General features: G+C 38.9%; 1 long non-coding RNA gene across 1 annotated transcript; it reads right to left on the bottom strand.

Moving 5' to 3' along the window:
• Window positions 1-13807: 13807 nt before the first annotated feature.
• LOC144282903 (uncharacterized) lies at window positions 13808-22898 on the bottom strand. The gene is made up of 3 exons (XR_013351318.1): window positions 22846-22898; window positions 15876-16046; window positions 13808-14398 (listed from the first exon to the last, which is right to left on the bottom strand). It is a non-coding gene; the product is annotated as an uncharacterized LOC144282903 (long non-coding RNA).
• Between the last annotated feature and the right edge of the window lie 1819 nt (window positions 22899-24717).

The following is a 24717-nucleotide window of genomic DNA, read 5'->3' on the forward strand; positions in this document are numbered from 1 at the left end:
TTTTTAACAGGTGCAAACGCTAATTTGACAATTGGTCTCTGGTTCTTATGATGGAAAGTAATTTTTTCTTTAGCACTGGGACATTCATTTCCATTTTAATTAGGAGAAAACTTTAAAAAACATGATAGATTAGAATTTCAACAACACCCACTGGATGTTCTCCTTTCTCCTCAAATCCATTCAAGTCATAGAGGAAAATTAGGATGTCATAAACTAGAGCGTTACGTACAATCCCCATTTCTCCTGGATTAAATTTTTTAAATCTTTCTTGTTCTTGTTTTAAAGATAGTTGGATACATATTTAGTGCTTTGAAACTAGCATAAACAGAAAACAAATTTTTAAAAATAATTACTGGTTTAGTTTCTTTCTCTGTCATCATGCACAACTCATCAAGTTTATAAACTATGATTTAGAATCTTTTTGTCTGTTTCTCTCCAGGCAAATATCAAGAGTGTCAGATACAGCAAATAGCTTCTTCGTGCAAAACAAAAACAAAAACAAAACAAAAAAGGTTTTACAGGGAGTAAAGTCCAATTTTAAGCTCAAAGCATTCCTGACCCTGAAATCTAGATTTTTTGAGCTTTACCACACTGCCTCCAGCTTGCCTGACTTCCTGGCTAGAATCCTTCCCAATGGGTAACATGACCTCTTTGGTATATTTGAGCTGAGTCTGACTTCTTGAGAGCACAGCAATATTTTTGCGCTTGTACTTATCTCAAGGCCATGTGGCACGATTAAGTTGATGAGTTCATTTGAAGTTTGCAGCCAGCATTAGTCCCAAGGGATTTCCTACAAGAGGGTAAATACAGCCCTCGCCGCAAGACTCCGGGGCCTTTGGGTAGTGAGAAAACCAAGTTAGAAAACACATTCTTGTAACTTTAAAAATAAATTCTTGTCTGCCAACTAGAAACAGCCTCCTAATGTGCCACATCCCACATGCATTTGGTTTTAATTTGTTTGCTTTTTCTCAGTGATTGCTCTTTAATTATTGCAATGTTGAAACAACTTGCTCTGTCTCCAAAAATACGCTACAGTAGGTGGGGAAAAGATGAGGGGTAAAGAATAGGCAGCCTGGAAGGCTGGGGAAGCAGCTGTCCAGAGAACGTTCCCATGCTCAGGGGAGGGGGTTGGTGTTCAGGGCTTTCATCCCCATGCAGTACCTCCCAAAGGACAGGATAGCAATCCAAAGGCGACTTGCTGGCAGTCAATGTATCATCTTTTGGAGAATTATGAAATCATTCTTATGAAGCTATGATGCATTAATCTGAAATAAGTTAAACTGGTTGGAATATGTCAGCAGCAGCAGGAAGATACAAATTCTACTTTATCCAAAAATCAAATAATGACGTCTCTAATCCTTGCCTCCCCTCTTCCATATTACTCTCCTGAGATGAAATGGTGAACCCAGGAGCTCATGTTAAACGTTTGGGTTCTTCACTCATGCCATGAGGATGTCTACTAGGGTCCATATACACTCCACTAAAGTCTCCCCCTTCATGGTCTTCAACAATGATGACAACTGGAGACAACAGCTGATGAGATGATTGCACACCCATCTGAGTGATTTGGTCCCTTCCGCTTTTATAGAGAGGCTCAGGTGAGTTCAGTCACTTCCCTGGTTATACAGCTTGGAGGGAGTTTGATCCAGACCTGTCTATTTCCAAAGTCTGACTTTAATCACTAAAACGTATACCATCATAGGTTGGGTTTCAGACACTATGAGAGTTGTGTGCAGTAAATCTGATGGAGAATGCTCTGAGAACAACTTCTAGAGGAGGTGAGGAAAGCAGGATTGGGCCAAGGAGAGGTTGCACCAGGAGGCAGTTGTAACCCCAGTCTTGTAGGGAATTCTGGAGATAGCATCTTCCTTAGAGATGTCAGAATCGAGATTGTATTTGATCCGTTTTTGGTTGTAAGCTATCCTTGGGGAAGATGAGGCCCTTATAATTAAGCCTTCTGTCTGGAGGAGTTAAATTTCCTTTATGTGCTCCCAAAGTGATCTCTTTAAATTGGTGGTTCTCTTTCACTCTTGTTTTAATGCATCCATAAGTAAGTTGTTGCCCTCAACAATAGCTATCAGTTACCATAACCCTTAAAATCACTACTTTATCAGGAAACCAGTCAGCAAAATCCTTTCCTCATCTACCCCATCGCAGTCCACTTGAGAAGTTTGAGCAACTTCATCATTACAGAATGCAGGTAGCTCTTGGCACTTCATCTGCTGCGAGAGATGGAGTCCTCATTGTCTGCTGGGGGGTCAACAATATGCTCCCACATCCCATTTTAGTGTCGGATTTCTGGCACTTCTCCAGACATCAGCTGTCTTAGAACAGAATTGCTGGAAACAGACTCTGAGACAGAGATTTGTATGCAGGAAGTCTGTTGAGAAGTGCTTCTGCTCTCAAGAACAACACCTACGTGTAAGGGAGTGATAATTAGAAGGAGGAAGAGGTTGGACAGTGATGCTATCGAACCAGGGGGTCAACAGATCATGCAGAAGCCCTGGCACTGGGATTTGAAGCATTTATAAATGGTCATTTATAAAATATTTTTTTTAATTTTTTTGTGGCAAGCCATTGAACAGTCATTGGATGTTGGCTACTCCCAAGGAGGGTACTTGCCTTTTGGAAGGTGGTTCTTTTCATCACTCAGTTGTTAGGGGATGGTATCCCATGCCCCCAAGACAGGACATAGGTGTCTTGGTCCTGAAAGGGCCACCTTGGCAGCATATCACAATGAACACTACAAGCTGTGAACTCTGTTCCCAGGTAGGCCATGGGCTTACTCCTTAAGAAGATTATTTAACCTCTCTGGATTTCAGTTTCTTCAGCCATAAAGCAGAAGCTCCGCATTTGTGAAGCTGCACTAGATAGCATCCAAGGAACTCCCTTCCCCTAAAATATAATTAAATGATTTTTTAAACTTCATGGATTAGTTTTGTGAGAGGAAACAGAATGGAAAACAAGGTACAAATGTCAGTTACACCTGTTTTAGATCCTCTTCTGTCACTTAAAATTACTGGGAGTTTGGCTAAGTTTCACATATTTCTTTGATTCAGTGTTTCCAGTAACAAAATGGGGATACTGATATTGAATTCATGGAGTCACTGTAAGGCTTGAATTAGACTGATTTTTCTTACAGTTCCATCTCCTTCACTTTCACTAGTACCAAGTGAAGACTTTGGTTGGTAATATTCTGATTTATTTTGATATAGAAGTTCATTTGTGTCAAATTCCTCAGATTACATAGCCAACACATTGGGCAAATATTCAGTCATTTTTTTCTGCATGTGATTAGCTGTGTCTGAGAAAACTAGAATATATAAAGGAGGCTTTATCAATAGGAAAAATAGGTATAAAAGTGCTTGGGGAGATGGCAGTGCAGGTCATGCATATGAGGTAAGTTATGTTGCCATGTGCCTCCCTCCTGGTGATGGATTGCCCTGATACCATCGCCAGGGAACATTCCCCTGATAGCATATCATTCCTTTATTCTGCTTGGGTGACTTTGTTTGATGAAACACAGTCCAGTGGTTTGTCTTCAGAGAGAAGCACTCAGGTGAGACCAGGACTTGCCTTTCACAGAAGGGAAGGGCAGAAAGTCAAGGTGGGAAGGGAGATGGGCTGGAGGACAAAAGATTTTTGGGGGAAGTATGGAAAGTGCATTTGAAGTGATATTTACACAATTAATCTTATTCAAAGGATGAAGCCTATCCAGGGCCAGAATGGAAGGGAAGATGGTCAGTCATCCCAAAAGGGAATTTCAGAACCAGAAAACCTCTTGACTTCAGCTCTTCCCCATGTCTGAGACCATTTAACTCCATATGGAGACATAGATCTGCCCCTAGCATGCTCTAGACAAAGAAATGAGGCTCTGAATACCTTGAGTATAATTCACAAAGTCAGTGATAGAGTGAAAGAACACCTACCTTGGCACAGAACAGAACTGACTTTGAATTTCTAGCTATCTTGTATACTTGTTGACAATTTAAGAGAAATTATTTATCTTGAGTCTAAGTGTCTTTGGCTATCAAAAAATAATCACCCCTACTGTAAAGAGATGGTGCCAGAAATAAATTAAACCACAACATAAGGCACTTGAAAAATAGTAAAAGGTCAGTAAAATATATTTTTTTATTAATAGGTCACACTTCCTCCTGGTCTTCAACCTTGGAAGACTTCTGTCTACATATGCTAGAGCTTCATTCATCTTTGATCTCTTTCCCCAAGTTATTGGCCCCAATTTCTGCCTGTGAACACAATCTGGGCTTGGTGTTGCCTCTCCTTTCTTGCAGACTTGTATCTCTGAATTTTCTAGCTTGTGGACATCCCTCTGGACTTGACTATAACTTAGTACTGATACTCTCTACAGCTTGGCTCTCTGTGGTCTGCTGCCCACTTCTATTGTAAGTGGTAGTTGTACTGTGCCTTTCCCATGACTTTGGGCTGCACCTATCATGGTTCAGTTGGTTCCTCCCAGAAACTTTTCTCTTTCTCAAAGGGTGATCTCAATCCCATGCACCTCTCTGTCTTCTCTTCCAACCTGGGAAGACAGATCCCTATAATCTTCTTCTATAATCAAGAGACCTATATTCAGATCTCAATTTTACTAATTGGCCTTGGGTGAGTCACTTCTTCACCTGCTAAGGTTGTTGTAAGTGTTAAATCTGATGGACTTAATGACAAACCATTTCTTGAGTTCTTACTATGGCAATTGTTGTGATGAACTCATTACACATATTATTTAATACTCATAAAATATTAATATCTTCAATGGACAAAATCTTAATTATTTGGCAATGAGAATCAGTGTCAAAGTGAGGACAGGGAAAAGGAAAGGCAAATGTGAGAGAAGGAAGGTATAAGAAAGAAAAGAGGAGAAGAGAAAAAAAGAAAGACATCATCTCAAGAAGAGGAGATACAGCAGTAAGTTGAAGGAATTAGAGACTTTATTTAAGTTCTCTGTGTTCCCTGCTTTGTGAATAACAAACTTTTCTTAAAATCTGAATGTCATAAAAGAAAAGAAATGGAGTCATAGAGTCAGAGTTTGAACAGGACCAAAGATTTATCCATGTTTTGTCTGAATTCCCTGATGCCAACATTTGTCAGCACCCTTAGAAAACCAAATGAGTGTTCTGTCTCTTTCCTCTAGTGTCTAGTCCAAGATTCGAGAATTGACAAATTGGTGGCTGGAGCCAGACTATGGGTGGAATTATTTCAAAGTTCATCCAATGCCTTATACATTCAGCCAATATTTACTGAATGTATTAATGTATTGTATGGACCAGCTGTGGACAGGCATTGAGGATAAAACTAAGAGTTGATAAAATTAAGGGATGTTGTTCAGGTATGAAGGGAATAAACCTTAGCTTCATCTTTTGTCTTTGGGATAGAGAGTGAGTGAGTAGGCAAGATCGAATCGGCAATTTTTTGAAGTATGAATGGTTTTACTTGCAAAGTTCTCCTTTCCTATGGTTTCAAGTCCACCAAATCAGTCTTAACATTTAGCTTAGTGACTTTAATTGACACTATCCAGGGAGATCGATTTGGACAATCTACCATTTCTTTTTAAATTTTTAATTTAATTTAATTTAATTTAATTTAATTTAATTTAATTTAATTTATTTATGATAGGCACACAGTGAGAGAGAGAGAGGCAGAGACATAGGCAGAGGGAGAAGCAGGTTCCATGCACCGGGAGCCCGACGTGGGATTCGATCCCGGGTCTCCAGGATCGCGCCCTGGGCCAAAGGCAGGCGCTAAACTGCTGCGCCACCCAGGGATCCCCACAATCTACCATTTCTATTCTTTCTCCATAATTAGTAGTCATATTAAATCTGATCCTCATCTATAAAATGGGCACCATCATATTTATACCTGAATCACAGAGACATTGCAAGCAGTGCCAATGTCTTCTGTAAACTATACAGTGCCCTAGATATACGCATGTGTATGCATATACACACTTCCCTCCCTTGTATTTTATGATGTTTTGACATATTAAAATCCCTTCTGGCTGGAAAGAACCTACCCTTCCAGGGAGTAAGTCAATTCTTAGAGCAAAGGGCACATCTAGGACCATGCTTCTGATATGCAACTAATCAATCTAGAGCCATGCCTTATCTATCTGGATCTGTACACCCCAGAAAACAGATTTTTCTTCTGGTATCAGATAACTAGAGATATCCACACTCCTCTGCTCAGATTATAACCCTCTGAAAGTATTCAAACTAGCTAATACTAAAATGTTTACACTGCCCTAGCTTTCCTTTCCTGTGAAAATTCCGATTTGTAGTACATAGCCTTGCCCCTCACTCCTTCCCCTCTGCCTCCTGTTTTTTCCCTACGTGGCCCTGTGTGATGCACCATTTCTCTTGTTTCTAGGACCTTTGGGTACAATAGACTTTGTTTTCCTGAGCCTCTCCTGTGTTTCCTCTTGTGGCTGCGCCTGACTGACCATCCCATCAAACAACACAGAATACATACACAACTACTTTTTGATAAAGGGCTTTATAGCTTATAAAACAAATTTACATCCATCATTTGAAAGTTACAGCAGTCTTTTTAAATAGCTATTATTTTCCTCAGTTTATAGATTAGGAAATTGATATTTAGAAAGCCAGGCAATCTGAGCAAGCTGACACAGGTTAATAACATTCAGGAGGCAAGACTCAAACATTGGCCTTGGAAACTCAGGTTCCAAGTCCCAAGCTTCAGGGTTTCAGCTGCCCTTTTTAAACCTCCTAATTAGCCTTAATCATCAATAAGTCTTTCAGGAAAATATGTTAGACCATGCTGAAAGAAGAACTTTTTAAAAAATATGCTATCGGAAGAAAGGGTTGAGGGAACTAGCACGGTGAGCCAGGCATCACATGATTTCATTCCACATCATCTCTGTATTACAGATGACAGAACAGTGACCTCTGGATTTATTTCTAGCCCAAAGTCATAGAGGTGGGAAGTCAGAAGGTATGAATGGGGCCCCCATGAGCTTTGGCAACATGGCTTCTCCCTTGCAACCTCCATGTTCTCAGGGCAACACCGTCCCAGCATCTGAACTCTTTCCTTGATGCTCTGCATTTGCTGACCAAAAACGCCCAGTGGGAATAGACACTGGGAGGCAATTTAGCCAAATATCCTTTTTAGCAAATGATTTATTTACTGCTGCCAGGACAGCATTTTCTCATATTCTTTCTCTGGCTCTCTTCGTTGCTTCCTGTCTTTTTTGTTTCTTTCTCGCCAGGAAGCCTCTTATCTTTGCTGACTGGGGGCCAGTACATCTTCTCCCCACAGTAAATCTGAGGCTAATGGGCTCCCAGAAGAAAAGCAAAGCGTGAAGCCACTCAGAAGCACAACTGTCTTCTCTTGGAATAAGCAAGTCATTTTTCCCTTAAATTCCTAAGTGGGATGCCTTCTAATGACCTCTATTCCCTCCCACTATCCTGCTTTTTCTCATATATCTATGCTTCTCGCAACCAAGGATAACAAAACAAACTTGGATTATTTGGGGGAAGAGGCAGTAATTTGTTTTTTATTTTATTTAAATTCAATGAACTAACATACAGTACATCATTAGTTTCAGATGTAGAGTTTGGTAATTTATCATTGCATATAACTCTCAGTGCTCATCACATCACATGCCCTCCTTCATGCCAGTCACCCAGTTACCCCATCCTCTCACCCACCTCCCCTCCAGCAACCCTTAGTTTGTTTCCTATAGTTAAGAGTCACTCGTGGTTTGTGTTGCTCTCTGATTTCTTCCCATTCAGTTTTCTCTCCCTTCCTCAATGATCCTCTGCACTATTTCTTATATCCCACATATGAGTGAAACCATGTAGTAATTGTCTTTCTCTGATTGACTTACTTCGCTCAGCATTATATCCTCCAGTTCTATCCATGTCAGTGTAAATGGCAAGATTTCATCATTTTTGATGATTGAGTAATTTCCATTATATATATCTATAGCTAGATATCTATATACCTACATACATATCTCATATCTTCTTTATCCATTCATCTGTCGATGGACATCTAAGCTTTTTCCACAGTTTGGCTATTGTGGACATTGCTGCTATAATCACTAAGATGCATGTGCTCCTTGGGATCACTACATTTGTACCTAGTAGTGCAATTGCTGGGTCATAGTGTGGCTCTCTTTTTAACTTCTTGAGGAACCTCCATGCTGTTTTCCAGAGTGGCTGTACCACTTTGCATTCCCACCAACAGTGTAAGAGGGTTCTTCTTTCCCCACACCCTTGCCAACATTTGTTGTTTCCTGACTTGTTAATTTTAGCCATTCTAGCCAGTGTGAGGTGGTGTCTCATTGTAGTTTTGACTTGTATTTCCCTGATGCCAAGTGATGTGGAGCATGTTTTCATATGTCTGTTGGCCACTTGCATGTTTTCTTTGGAGAAATGTCTATTCATGTCTTCTGCCCCTTTCTTGACTGGATTATTTATTTTGAGGGTGTTGAGTTTGATAAGTTCTTTATAGATCTTGGATACTAGCCCTGTATCTGATATGTCATTTGCAAACATCTTCTTCCATTCTGTAGGTTTCCTTTTAGTTTTATTGACTGTTTCCTTTGCTGTGTAAAAGCTTTTTATCCTGATGAAGTCCCAATAGTTCATTTTTGCTTTTGCTTCCCTTGCCCTTGGAGATGTGTCTAGAACAGCAAGAAGATGACCCTCTGTAAGCCAGGAAGAGGAACTCACTAAGAACCAGACCATGCTGGCAGCCGGATCTTCAACTTCCAGCCTCTAAACTTTGATGGCTGAGATGGTATCCACTGTCCAAGATGGTTTAAAATCTGGATATTGACCTCAATGCATGATATAATTTTAAACCCCCATCCTTTTCTTGGTTCTTTGACTTTCTAGCCTTATAGTCTGTGCCTTAGTCAGTTTGGGCTGCTATAACAAATTACCACAGTCTGGGGTACCTTAAACAACAAACATGTATTTCTCAGTGTTCCAGAGATCATGGTCAAGTTCTTGGTGAAAACTCTCTTCCTGGTTTACAGAGGGTCTCTCTTGTGTCTCACATGACAGAAAAGCTAGCTAGCTCTCTTATCAATTTTTATAAGGGCGTTGATCCAATGAGGCTCCACCTTTATAGTTTAATCACCACCCAAAATCCCCACATCAGAATATCATCACATTAAAATTAGGATTCAACATATGACTTTTAGGGGAACACAAACATTCTGGCTGTCATGCCCTATATTCCATTCTTGCAGGATCAGGTTGTCATGGAACTTCAGCAAACCTTATGTTATGGGTTATTTAACTTCAAAGCAAAATGTATTTTAATTAAGTATTCTGGAGAACAGTTCTTTCATGTTTTCATGTCAAGATTCTGTTTTTATTGCCATCCATTTCTTTTTTTTTCTCTTCTGATACAAAGACAGATAATTTTAGTAGGCATACAGACTAAATTCATTTTTTAGTAAGTCTCCTGGATTTGGATTTTTTGGTAGCATGTCTTGCAACACTCAGTTAATAAAATAAACTTTAAAGGGGAAAATAGCTACTCTCAACAATTTTCAGAGTGAACTTATGTCTACCTTTTTCTTAGCTTCCTTTAGGCCTCTGGAGGACACCTCTCCATAGGGTCTGATAATAAGCAGCTCATCTTACATACCTCACTTCTTCCTTCAGAGTGATCCCATTGCTTCATCTCCATGTTGCATCATAGTGTTGGGCCTCTGAAGCAGCCAGGCTTGCTACCACAAGCTACCTAGTTGTCCTCCAGTTATGGAGCTTTGATTACTCATGCTGGGCTCATGTACCCAGTCTAAAACTCTCCTATCTAATTTTGTCCTGCTCTTTGTTCCCTGGCTCAGTTTTAGGCTTGTCTGGCTCCTAAACCTTTTGACTTAATCTCCAGTCTCTGATCTTATTCTTCCCTCTTGGCTAAACATAAGCAGCTTACCTAGTTTGAACCACTAGTTCTTTCTTATAAACTGTTTGCACTTATCCTAGAAACTAATACTCATCTTTTATTGGAGGCTTTTTTAAAAAAGGATTTTATTTATTTATTTATTTATTTATTTATTTATTTATTTGACACGCAGAAAGAGCATGATCAGAGGAGAAGCAGAGGGACAGAGAGAAGCAGGCTCTCCACTGAGCAGGGAGCCCAAAGCAGTGCTGGATCCCAGAACCCTGAGATCATGACCTGAGCCAAAGTCAGATGCCTAACTGACTGACCAACTCAGGTATCCCAGACGTTCTTATTTAAACATTAAGGCTCAGCAAGATCCAGTGTGCCATTCCAGCATGTCTTGCAGGAGAAACTGAAATGTAGAGAGAATGTTAACCAAGGAATTACCAACGTTTTAGTATATATTTTATTCCCTGCTAACACAAGGAAGGAAGGGAGAGAAGAAAAGAAAGATTAAATAAATAAAGAGAATAAAGTATAAGAATTGTTTGAGCCATTACAGAAAACAAAACAAATTAAAGAAGCTTTGTAAAAACATTCAATGGTATGAGAAGGGAAATTCAACTTGATATAAAGGGCATCTACTAAAAATCCTCAACTAGCATCATACTTAATGAAGAAAGATTTGATGCTATCTCTTTAAGATCATGGAAAAGACAACAAGCATGTCTGCTCTTGCCACTTCTATTCAACATTTACTGGAGGTTCCAGCCAGGGCAATTAGGCAAGAAAAAGAAATAAAGGGTATCTATATTGGAAAGGAAGAAGTAAATCTATCTCCATTCACAGATGACATAATCTTTCATGTAGAACATTCTAAGGAATCCTCTAAAAACTATTAGGATTAATGAGTTTAGCAAGGTTGCAGGATATAAAATCAATACAAAAAATCAATTATATTCTGACACATTTACAATGAACAATCCAAAAACAAAATTCAAGAACAATACCATTCACAATAGTGAAAAAAAAAAGACAAAAGTGAAAAACTGGTACTGTAAAACATTTCTGAAAGCAATTAAAGAAGATCTAAAAAAATGGAAAAATATCCCATTTCATGAATTGAAAGACTTAATATTGATAGGATGGCATTTTCCCCTGAACGAAATTTGGTATAATGAATGCTTATCAGAATCCTAGATGATTTCTTTGTAGAGATCAATGAGTTGATTATAAAATTCATATAACTACCTTCACCCATTGGTCAAAATATACAAACTTCCAATTATAAAATAAATAAGTCATGGGGATGTAATGTATAGCATCATGACCAAAGTTAATACTATATTGTATATTTAAAAGTTGATAAGAGAATAGATTTTAAAAGTTCTCATCGCAAGAAAAACATAGAAAAAATTAGAGCTATGTGTGATGAGAGATGTTAACTAGACTCATTGTGATCGTTTCATAATATATACAAGAATAAAATCATGTTGAGGTACCTGGGTGGCTCAGTCGGTTGAGTGGGTGATTCTTGATTTTGGCTCAGGTCATGATCCCAGGGTCCTGAGACCAAGCCCCATATTGAGCTCTAAACTGAGCTGGGAGTCCACTTGAGGTTTCTCTTTCTCCCTTTGCCCCTCCCCCCACTCATGGTCCCTCTGTCTCTCTGTAAAATAAATAAATCTTAAAAAAATCATGTTGTATACCTGAAACTAATATGATGTTATATGTCAATTATATCGCAAAAAATGGATATAAATTCCAAAGACATTTTAGGAAAAATAACACATTTACTTCCCTACACAGTTTGAAATCTTCAGGTTAATTATAAAATCGAAAAAAAATCACACATAGTTCAAAGAATCTTAAAAAAGAAGAATGAAGTAGCTCTCGCACTTTATGATTTCAAAACTCGGGTAATCAAGATAGCCACAGTAATCAAGATAGCATGGTCCTGGCACAAGGACAGATGTGTATCTCAATGGAGTAGAATTGAGAGTCCAGAAATAAACCTTACCTCAATGGTCAGCTAATTTTCAATAAGGGTGCCAAAGCCATTCAATGAGGAAAGAATAGATGTCAACAAATGGCCAACTAGGACAACTGAATAGCCACATGCAAAAGAATGAAGTTGGACCCTTAGTTTACAACATATACAAAAATTAACTCAAAGTGGCTTGAAGACCTAAACATAAGTGCTAAAACTATAAAACTGTAAAAGAAAAAAAAGCTATTATAAAAAAAAAAAACTATTATACTTACTTGCATAGGAGCATAAGCCAGGTACTTTTTTATGTTTTCTGATAGATCTGGTTTCCCACTGGTATCATTTTTCTTTAGTCCAAATATCTTCCTTTAACACTTCTTGCAGTGCAGATTATTGTCCACAATTTTTTTCAGATATTGTTTCTCTGAAAAAGGTCTTATTTTTGTCCTTAATTTTGAAGGACACTTTAACCATATGTGGAAATTTCGGTTGACTTTTTTTTTTCTTTCAGCATTTTAAGGATTTCTATTGTCTATTGACTTCTACAGTCTTCCCCTCTTTGTTGTTCCTTTCATAGTAGAGATTTTTTTTTTTATGTGTGTGTTTTTTTTAAGATTTTTGTCTTCATCTTAGGTTTTCGGAAGTTCGATTATAACGACCCTTTGTGTTCATTTTCCAAAATGAACTCAGTAGCAAAACTAGCAAAACTACTGAGTAAATTATTAAATTTGTAAGTTAAAGTTATTATTATTAGTAGTAGTACTATGAAATTTGGAGAAATTTTGAGCATAATTTAATTGTCATTTATTTTATGCTTCATTCATTTCTTCTCTAGGAGTCTGGTATTACATTATGGTTGACTTTTTGAAATTATCCTACATCTTACCAAGGCCCTGATCATTAAAAAAAATCTTTTTCCATTGTGTTCATCAGATCCAACATTACATTGATTTGTCTTTGAGTTCATTGGCTTTTTCTTCTGTTCTCTTCAGCTTGCTTTCATCTTCCACCTGCACGCTGTCTTGAAGTGCTCACATAGACAGCTTGTAATTCCCAGCATCAGCTGTTAGGGAAGAACCCAATTTCCTGTCATGGTACTCAGCTCATTTGCATGGTACTTTAGCTTGAGTTTTTTTTTTTTCCCCCTTTCTTATTTGGGATGGAGCAATAATTTTAAATATCCCTTATCTTTTGTGAGAAGGATAATGCTTTAAGAGGCATGTCCTCTTTGGGATGGTTTATGGGGTCTGTTAAAGCACTTAGCCAGTGAACATGGCAGAAATAGACATTGCTTTATTATCTTCATTCATCTGCATTTTTGGTCAGATGAGGGTTCACACGTCATAGCATTCTAATGAGTATCAGATTTTGCAATCTTATAAAGAATGGCATCTAAGATTATGTTTTTGATATTTATACACATTGGAAATGCGTATAAGAGATCAAAGGGAATGCATTTTGATGAGTCTTAGAAGGAATAAGAGCCAAAGCTAGAAAAATGAGAATGGAAGAAGGTCAACCTTATTGAGAGCAAGAAAGATACTTGGAGACTGAGTCATTACTTCACTGGTTCGGACTTTGCATTTAGTGCGTCACTAACAGCATGTTGACTTGCTCCAAGTTTGTGCCGTTGTATAAATGGACCCAGAAGTCAATACACATGTACTAAATGTACCTTTAGTGGTTCATTTGGGGACAGATTAATCTAGTTAAAATGGAAAAAAATCACACAGAGTTAAAATAATCTTAAAAAAGAAGAATGAAGTAGCTCTCATGCTTTATGATTTCAAAACTCGGGTAATAAAAAAAAAAAAAAACCCCAAAACTCAGGTAATCAAGATAGCCACAGTAATACATGAACTTTTAATTACATGAACTTTTATTACATGGGGCTTAAAAGGAAATGGCAGATACGGGCCTGCGTATGGAAAGGCATGCAATAAACAAAAGCAAAAAATTTTTTTAAATGAATGACTAAATCACTACAGCCAAACTGTAATAACCAATAGCTACCATAATCTAGAATTTAAGTCCTTCATAGGTCACCTGAAGCTCTATGCGGTTTGTTCACAAATAGTGTTTCCCCTGGTTCTGCAGAAGGAAGGAGCCACTGACTTTATACACCTGACGTCCTTCCCAGTATCTCTCTCCACATTGTTCTCACTTTCTGAGGAGGCTGTGAGTACCAAGAGGAAGTGGGGTTTCCAGTGCTCCAGCTGGAGAGGAAGTTCTCAGGATGAAGAAGAAATTGCAGAGAGCTTGGGATAGACAGACACAAGTGGTCTCCATGAACCTGGGAAGTTTCCATGATCATCTGGGGCTTCAGGTTTATTCCTGGAGAACGTGACTAGAAGGAGCTTCCTGGCAATCAAATGATGGTGACCAATGAACAAACACATATGAACATCTTTGAAAGCATTTTCACACGATATAAAGGAAATGGGAATTCATGAAGCTGCTGAATGTGTCCCCAGTGCAGGTAGAGGGGCATCAGGTTGTACCAGGTCAGCCTTTCCAGGATCCCTAGTTGCCAGGAAAATAGGAAAGAACAATTTGGGGTTTAACATAAGTAACCTAGCCGTGAGTCTGAATCAGAAAATCTTTAAAATGTTTAAGGGAATTAATTTTCTGTAAATTAGGTTAAACACTCCCCAAAAAAGTAATTTTCCATTCTGCCACTTTCTGGAGGATATTTAACTATTGGGAGTTGTGATTCTGAGAACCCTCAGGCACATGAAAAATGTGACCATTTGCATATTGGACCTCAGAGACTTCTCATTCCATAGCTGTTGCTTTGCTCATATCCTCAGGGTTAGAAAAGCCAAGTTGTTCTGGGCCAAGCAAGTTGTGTTTGGTAAAAAGAAGAAAATAAATAAAATCAAGGCAGAGCGATAAAGTAACACAAGGTTGAAAATCAGAGGTTTAGATCCTTGTTTTGGCCTTGTCTGCCAGAGCAGCATGGCCTTGTGCGTGGACACGGGAAAAGCCACCCAGGCCAGATGGATCTTTCCTGTCTCTCCCCTCTCTCATGTAAGAGTCTGTAACACCTGACAAAACAGACTTGAGCCACTTTCTGCTTGCCAGGGAGGTTTCCCCAGCGCCACTCCCTCCTTCCACTTTGCATATTCCCTCCACCAGGTGTCAGTGGATGGCTCCCCACTGACTTGCAATGGGGCTCCTCTACCTGGACCACAACTTAGTTCCATGATGTGCCTCCCATCTCTCCCTGAATACCCTTCCTGGCTTCATGCCTTGTAGCCTCCTCATACATCCTCTGTCCTGATGCCCACACTGAACTCTGGGTGGTGTGACCTAGTCCAAAACCACCTGGGCTCATCATTGATCTGGGAGCCGGACTGTCATCCTTATGTTCAAATTCTACCTGCTTCAGTGAACTTTCCTGATAGCCTACAGCCATCAACTCTCTCTGTCTTTTCCAAAATGGAATCATATATTTTCTAGCATGTGGAACTTCGCACACTGCCAGCCAATCCTTATTTCCCTACTATACTATGAGCAAGGTAAGATCAGCGAGCACCCATCGATAACTCATTCTGCATCTCTTCATTGTTCATGGATGGCAACCCTCATCAGATCCCTTTGCAGGCATAACTTCCTCTCACTCGACCAGGGCTAGGACTGGCTCTCATCTTCATGCACTGGGCTCTGGCACATGTCATTTTGTCTCTCTGGAATGCTCTCCCCTTCATGTGTTTGGTGAATTCCTACTCGTTCTTCAGATTCTTGCCTAATCATCGCTTGCTCAGAGACACCATCTCTCTCACTTGCACCACCCCATCACTCTTAGGTCCCTGACTCTCATGGCACTCATCTCAGTTGCACTTTACAGTCTACTGCAAGACTCTGAGCTCTGTGATGGCAAGAAAAGCTACAGTCTTCCACCCTATTATCCCCAGCATTTACAACAGTGCTCAGTCCCCGCTTTATCTTAAAAAGAATAAAATAAATGGTTCACAAGTGAACAACGAACTTTCATTACATGAATGAGTGAATAAATAGTTGCATGGCTTCATTGTTTTCATCAGTGACTGTGGCAGAGTGTTTCCATCTTGGTCATCCAGAGAGATTTGGTTCACACTGGAAAATACAACCAAGACTCGCAGAGTTTTCCAGGTCCCGCAGGCCTCCTGATGTCAGGCAATTGCTCTCTCTGCAATGAAAACAGCAGGCATCAAGTCTACAAGCCTGTACATAAAAAGATCCATTATCCAGGGAGCCAAATGTCACTGCTGGAATGGCTTCCAAACGCTGCCAAAAAGAACATTATTAATAACAGTAATGATAATAATAGTGATCATAATAACACATATTAAATTTTAATTTATATGGCACCCAAGCTCCTCAGCTCTGGGAGGGAATCACTCTCATAGCAGAGGGGAAGAATAAAGCGAAACTCCAAATGAAAGGAAACATGATACAATGTGGGCAGAGTGCCAGGCTGTAAGCCGCTGTGTGGGGACAGAGAGAGAAAAGGACCTCACCAGGCTTTGGATGAAGTCAGGCTTGATGCGACAGTTCTGAATTTCAGGGATACAGTGGAGAGAGGCAGAAACATATGCTTTAGTCTCATTTTAAGATAAGCATCCCTCATCATTTCAATTCAAAGCATAGAAAATATTACCCTGGGAGCCCCTGAAGGATGCAAGGAGGAAACCAGTGGAAAGGCCATCTGAGTGTATGTCTACACTGGGAAGCCACATCACAACCTGACTGGATGTGTTGAAAGGTCAGTGGTCCACACAGTGTTTACAAGTAATGGTCAAATTGGATGAGTGAAAAGAAAAGAAAGTGGATGTTTTAGTTGTTGTTAGGACATTTAAAACATTTCACATATGAGGGAATTCAGTGAGTTTAAAAATATTAGTAGCTAGAAACAGGAGTAGCTTTTATTGGTTAAGGTAGCATTGTTGTCATATTGAAATATGAGCCTTGGAAGTCAGTGGGATGGCGTTTGGGTCTTGCCTCCTCTCCTGACTGTGTGACCTTGCATGTGTCACTAACTCCCTAAACCTCTTTTTCATATTACATAAATTGAGAGTGGTAATAGGTTAGAAAATGCTCAGTAAGCATTAGTATCTCTTTGTCCCATAAAAGTTTATTGACATATCCAACACCTTCCTTGTCTCCATTTTTTTTTTTATGGTGATAATACTTAACATGAAATCTACACTCAACACATTTTAAAGCACACAATAGTGTGCTTTTAACTATATATAGGTGCTATGTTTTTACTTCAATGGTGCTGATGGTATCCCAGGTATGTGCCTATGTTCAAACATCAAATTATACACATTCAGTATGTGCAGTCCATTGTATATCAATTAGGCTTCCATAAAGCTCTTACAAATGAAAAGCAAAAATATGGAACACAAAAAAGAAATAAAAATTTATTGACCTTGATGAAGTAATTCACCCTTGAAGCGAGACAAGGAAGTTATTCAATAAAATTTCATATATACAGCACTAAGATTTAACAAACACCTGCAAAGCAGAAGTTCAGTGTGACTATCTTCAAGTTGAATGGTCTGTGAGCAAATTTTTTTTTTTTTGAACCCAATAACTTGGAAGATAGGACTCTTGTCTGCCTGCCTGATATCTGGATATGGTGAGGGATTTGGGGAAAGTCAATGAAGCGGATGATTAATTACTGTAAGATTAATCATTGTATAATCTTTTCCAGGCCACCATCTCCCGCCAGCCTGAATCACAATCTGAGGTGACATCATCCTTCTCCATTGAGAGCATTAAACCTAAAACTGGAATATACATTGTTATCTTAATCTATAGTGGATAAAGAACATGATGGCTTTTTAAAAATAAAAACATATACGCATAACTGAAAAAATTCAAACTATCCAAAGGATGCACAATTAAATTAAATCTTCCTACCAAAATTCTAAGTGCCCTTCTCCACTAACACTTTCTTGCTTATCCTTCCATAGTTTTTCTTCTTTGATGTTACTTTGAAACTTGACTAACTTAACTAAACATGACTACGTACATGGGATCCCTGGGTGGCACAGCGGTTTGGCGCCTGCCTTTGGCCCAGGGTGCGATCCTGGAGACCTGGGATCGAGTCCCACGTCGGGCTCCCGGTGCATGGAGCCTGCTTCTCCTTCTGCCTGTGTCTCTGTCTCTCTCTCTCTCTCTGTGACTATCATAAATAAAAAAATAAAATAAAAAAATAAAAAATACGTACATCATACACACCTTACAAACTGTCAAATTTTGCCCAATATATTATAATATTAACATCCAATATTATTGAAGGTGTGCTATGTGCTAGTCATTTTTCTCAGTACTTTATGTGAATTACTACATACAGTTTTCACAACAACATCTGGTTTACAAGCTGTGTGAATTGAGTCACATTTCTTGACTTCTCTAAGATCAGTGTCCTTTGTGAAATGGAGCTAGCACAGCCACCCTGGCAGGGTGGATCTGTTTACGGTGTGTTGTGTGGTGTCTGGTACCCAGAGCTCAGCCATTGTAAATATAATCTCTTACTCATATTTTTTCTGCACCCCATAATACAGAAGACAAGGCCTGATTTTAATTTACTTAGTTTGTGTTGTATGGATAGGAAAATCCATATGATTTGAATTTCGGGGGGTTAGCTTACTCTGGATAAACAACTCTGGTGTTTATTAAATAAGTACAATTATTTTGTATTTCCTGAACACACAGATGTTCAAGTTTTTCCCAAGCACTAGGCATAGAATTTAATTTTTGCTTTTATTATTTTATTCTTTCTTTTTTAAGATTCCCTTTAATGGTTTCCAGTCTCTGAGTACTATTAGGGAAGAATAAACCAGGTTTTTAATTGGTTCATTGACTGACTCTCCAAATTTGGTTTGAGAAAAAAGCTGGTTGGATAATTCTTTCCTCTAGGTTAGGAGGTTAAATTATGTGCTTTAGACAAACACAAATAGCAAAATCAGAGTCCTCGAGGTTTGGATTTGAAACAAATAACCCAGAACTCCCTGCCTAGTACTCCAGAGCTTGAGTAATTGCTATACCCTGCTCCGAAAGATCCTAAACTCACCGTTCACCAGGTTCCAAAAACCCCACATGGAGGCCTGGGATCTGTCAACAAATTCTTTTCTGATTCATGGGCCCTCTTATACAAAAAGTCACAAAAATGTAAATTTACAAGACGTTTAATTATACCTCTTATAAATCATGTTAATTGACTATTATGCAGAAAGACACAAATCAGTAGAAAAGATATACGGAGAGCTACAGTGTTTATGTTGTCATTTTATCTACAGGTAGGCATTCTCCAGACAGAGAGAAGAGGGAAAAGCACTGTAAGCAGAATAACTATCTAAGATGGCATGAAAACATGAATCAGCAGTTGCTCTTTAAGAAAATTAGAGTAATTCCATTTGGCTTCTGAGATCCTGTGATCCTGAGGAGGGACCTTGCACACCCATCTGAGGGGCTCCATTGGTTTGGTAGCGAGGGGAATGGCTGAGACAGTGGAAAGCAGAGAAATGCCATGATTAAATTTACATTTCTACTAAGTTAAGTCTTTCTGGACATACTGAAGAGATCAGCTAGATAAATATTATTAAGAGAAAATATTAAATAGACTAATATTGTGAGAAATTTGATAGTTATTTAGAGAATTAAATTTTATTTGTGGTAGATTGGAAAGACATTGGCTGAAGGCATAGGGGTCTGTTAAAAAGATGTTGGGATAGTTGATATGAAAAATAATGAGTGATTCAGAGACCAGGAAGAGTGAGGGCTAAACAAAAGGAAATGAATCACTGAACATCTTTGATATGATGGCTTTGACCTCAAATAATTAAAATGATCCTAAATGGAAAGATTGTTTAAGAAGATGGAATGAGGGATCCCTGGGTGGCTCAGTGGTTTAGCACCTGCCTTTGGCCCAGGGCATGATCCTGGACTTCCCAGGATTGAGTCCCATATCAGGCTCTCTGCATGGAGCCTGCTTCTCCCTCTGCTTATCTCTCTCTCTCTCTCTCTGTCTCTGTCTCTCATAAATAGATAAATGAAATCTTTTTTTAAAAAAAAAAGAAGATGGAATGATCAGACCTGGGGGGGAGGGGAGATGGTCAAGTAGGAGTAGATGGTGAGGGCGGGGCAGAGCTTTGTTGTCCCTAGTTTGGCCACCCAGAGGAAGGCCAGTGTCATCAGTATACAGATGGGAGGTGAAATGAGAGGGAATTTAGAACTTGCCCATGGTAGACTGTACTGACAATAAGTAGATCATGGAAGCTTGGGGGCATGGACATTTATCATAACAAAGGCTAGTCCCTAATAGGTAATTACCATGGGCCCTACATGGCTTAAAATGTATTACATGTATTAATTCATTTAACTCTCTCAATAAGCCTTTTCAAGTAGGTGATATTATTAAACCCATTTTATAGGTTTCCCATATAGAGGAAATGAAGTCAGAGGAAGTTAACTACTCATTTGCTGTCTGTGAGATAATAGAAAAAAATATATATATATATTTATCTCTGCTCCCTATTCCTGGCACAAGGCTCTTAAAACCCTTGTAAATTCCCAAGTGCTAAAAGCACTAGAAACATCTTTTGTTCTAATGAAGGGAATTCTGAGTGAGCTCCTGGATGGCTGCTGGATGGAGGCTGGTCACCAGAAAGGCAAAGTCATGGTTAGAAGCTTGAACCGTTTAGCTCTGACCCCTCCAGAGGATGAGGGGTGAGGGGCTGGAAATGCAGTTAATATTTCATCCTGCCTGTGTGAGAAGCCTCCATAAAATCTCAGTAGTAAGGGTTAAGAAAGCTTCCAGGTTGGTGACCACATCCACACTAGGAAGGTGACACATCCTGACTCCAAGAGGACAGAAGCTCCTGAGCTCAGGATCTTTTCAGACCCCATCCTGTGTATCTCTTCATCTGGCTGCTCATCTTATCCTTTATCACATCCTTTACTGAGCTGGTAAATGTGTTTCCCTGAGTTCTGTGAGCTGCTCTAGCAAATTAATCAAACCTACACAGGGGGTCATGGGAAGCTCTGATTTGGACAGAAGTTGTGGGTAACCTGGGGACTTAGCCCTTGCGATTGGCAGATTGTGACAGTGAAGGAGGCACACCAGAGGGAAACTGAGTTTTTCCACTGTAATATCTGAATTCAAAATCAGACTCAAAAGATCTCACTCCAGAGGTTTTATTTATATCCATGTACCTGTAGCCTCTCGGTATAAAGATAAACATCTGCCCAGCCTATGGCTGGGATTTAATATACAACTGGCTAAGTTGATGAAAAAGCAGCAGAGAATGAGCCAACAAGATCTCTACCCAACAGTGCTGTCTGCCCACGGGAAGTTGTTTAAACTCCCTATTTCTCTCTCCTTACCTTGAAATGAGTGCTCTATTGGGGTTGTTATGAATGGATTTCTAAAAACAGAAAATATCTGGCACTTATTAAATACTCAATGTATACAAGAGAAAGTCTAACCAAAGTTTACCCCACGTTTACTTTTCTTCTAATTTTGTTACATGATGTTCAGGGGATATGAATAATTATATGATGTTGGTTTTTATCACTGTGTGACCGACTTCTAAAATACTCCATATGTACTTGCAAATAAAGTATATAACTTCTGTTTGCTCAGTACAGGGCTGTATCAATGAACTAAGCTTGATACATGCAATCATACGAGCTAACTGACTTGTCCAAATCTCTGTATATATATATTTTTTTTATCCCTAAGAGATGTTTTAAACTCTCCTATTCTGTGTATTTGTTATTTTTGTTGTGTTTCTCTTGTCCTTCACTTCCTCCTTCTTCAAATTTATTTTGAGGTTAAACCGCTTTACACAGAAGTTAACACTTGTTTTATGACCTGTATGGTACTATTCCTTTATCATAATTTAGCTACTTCCTTTTTTTTTTAACTTATTTGTTTATTTTGGTAGATATTAATTAACAGCGTCAGCTGTCCTTTGATTTATATTTGCCCAGGCTTTGTTTTTCTGTGCTTTCCTTAAAAACCTTTATATGCTGATTCATATTTAACATTCGTTTTACTTCTTATTAAATATTCTAAGTATGTCTGCCTTCAGCTTAGGGCATGATCCTGGAGTCCCAGGATCGAGTCCTATATATCGGACTCCCTCCAGGGAGCCTGCTTCTCCCTCTGCTTGTGTCTCTGCCTGTCTCTCTCTCTGTGTCTTTCATGAATAAATAAATAAAATCTTTAAAAAATATATTATAAGTATGCTCCCTACCTTAAAGTCTTCTGGATCTTCCAGTTACACATACAATAAAACAAACTCTTCACCAAGGATCATAAAATCCAATAAAATAGGCCCCTGACTATGTTTCCTACCAATCCCCTCCTCATTTTGTCCACTTGCAGCACCAGCCTCCTTGTTGCTCATAGAAGGTCCCAAGAATGTTTTCTCTCCAGGGCCTTTGCTCTTGCTTTGTCCTCTACTGTGTGCACCCCTCCCCTGCTGTCCTCAGGGCTGACTCTCTGCTCACATTTTAATCCTCCGAGAGGCCGTTCTTGGCACTCCTCTCTAACATTCCCTGCCCTGCAATCACTCATTATGCCTTAACCAGCTTTGTTTTTCAGAAAGGAAGAGATCCCGCCATTTGCCAAACTCAGATTGACCTAGAGGATATATTATGCTAAATGAAGTAAGTCAAACTGAGAAAGACAAACATGTGATTTCATTTATATGTGGAATCTAAAATTCAAAGCAGAAGAACAAAAAGCAAACAAAACAAAACACAAAACAGAAACAGACTCATAAATACAGAGAACAAACTGATGGAGGCCAGAGGGGGGGATGAGAAGATGAGTGAAATCGGTGAAGGGGATTAAGAGATATAAACCTCCAGTTATTAAATAAGTCACAGGGGTGAAAAGTACAGCACAAGGAATATAGTCAATAATATTGTAATAATGTTATATGGTGACAGATGGCGACCACACTTACCCTGGTGAGCTTTGCATCATGTATAGAATTGTTGAATGGCATATGTTGTACACCTGAAAGCAATATAACATTGTATGTTGACTATACTTCAGTAGTAAAACAAACAAAACCCCAAAAGACCTTGTATTTGTTCCCTCGGGCTGCTATACCAAAGTATCACAACTGGTTGGCTGAAAACAACTTACTCCCTCACAGTTCTAGAGGCTGGAATCCTGAAACCAAGCTGTGTACAGGGCAATGCTCCCTCTGAAGGCATGGATTCCTTCCTTGACTCTTCCTAGTGTCAGGTGGTTCCTGGCACCAAGGTGGACTCCTTGGTGCTCCTTGGCTTGTTGACACATCACTCAGCTTCTGCCTCCATCTTCACAAAGCCCATCTCCCCGGGGGGTGTGTGACCTCCTCATAGAATGACAGGTCACTGGGGTCTCTGGGTGGCGCAGCGGTTTGGCACCTGCCTTTGGCCCAGGGCGCGATCCTGGAGACCCGGGATCGAGTCCCACGTCGGGCTCCCGGTGCATGGAGCCTGCTTCTCCCTCTGCCTGTGTCTCTGCCTCTCTCTCTCTGTGACTATCATAAATAAATAAAAATTAAAAAGAAAAGAAAAAGAATGACAGGTCACTGGACACAGGACCCATTCTAATTCAGGATGACTTCACCTTAATTATATCTGCAAAGATCCTATTTCCAAGAAGATCACATTCAGAAGTTCTGAGTGGACATAAATTTGAGGGACACTATTCGACTCAATGAACACTTATTTATATCCATATTATGTATTTGTGTACACTTCACTCTGCTAGAGTATAAATTCTATAAAGATAAGATTATATATTAAATATTATATATTTATTGGTGTATCCACAGTAACTTGTGGATAGATAATAAATACCTGCTGAAATAAGAGATCTTGTTTTAGGCATGAATAAGTGTAAACAACCTACTTTTTAAACCAAATCTGAGGACTCAATATTTTTTGGGCTGATATTTGGATTTATTTTTACATCTTATTTTGCATTTTGTATTTAACTTTTTATTGTTTTGTTTTCTTCTTTTTTACACCTTCTGCTTGAAAGCTTGGGTTTTATCTAAATCTGTTTTCCTTTTGGTGTTTGGAAGTTAAGCATAATTATTGTAATTATTTCGTGGCTCTCTTCAGTTGTATTAGGCATTCTTACAGTGTGTAAAGTTAATTAATACTTTTATCCTTCCTCATTACACAATCTACAATTCAAGCTCCACCTTGTTTTTAAGCCAATACAAATTATCATCATCATAATTTTTACTCTTATAATTAATGCTTATTTAACCTGATAACGGGACACAGGCTTTTAGAAAAGTGTAACTACAAAAAATAATAATAATAAAATAAAAACAAAACAAAAAAAAACAAACCAAAACAACAACAACAACAAGAACAACAAAAAATTGTTAGGCCAACAGATTCAAACCAAGATTCAAACACTTTCTTAAAATAAACGATAGGGACACCTGGGTGGTTCAGTGGTTGAGCATGTGCCTTCAGCTCAGGTTGTGATCCCAGGGTCCTGGGATTGAGTCCCACATCGGGCTTCCTGCAAGAAGCCTGCTTCTTCCTCTGCCTATTTCTCTGCCTCTCTCTCTGTGTCTCTCATGAATAAGTAAATAAAATCTTTAAAAAAATAAAAAATAAAAAAATGATAAATATGGAGTACATCCCAAAAATGTGAAGATGAATGTGTGGTGGTGGCTCTAATACAAAGCAATTTTTTCAAACTCACATTTATGGATTTTATTTGTTCACCTGTACTTACTGCATTGAGCTCTTTCTTTCTGCCTTCACATGTTCTTTTATTCCAAAACGCATTTTTATGTAGCATTTTTGAGGAAGAGCCT

The sequence above is a fragment of the Canis aureus genome, chromosome 14, assembly GCF_053574225.1.
Source record: "Canis aureus isolate CA01 chromosome 14, VMU_Caureus_v.1.0, whole genome shotgun sequence".
NCBI lineage: Eukaryota > Metazoa > Chordata > Mammalia > Carnivora > Canidae > Canis > Canis aureus.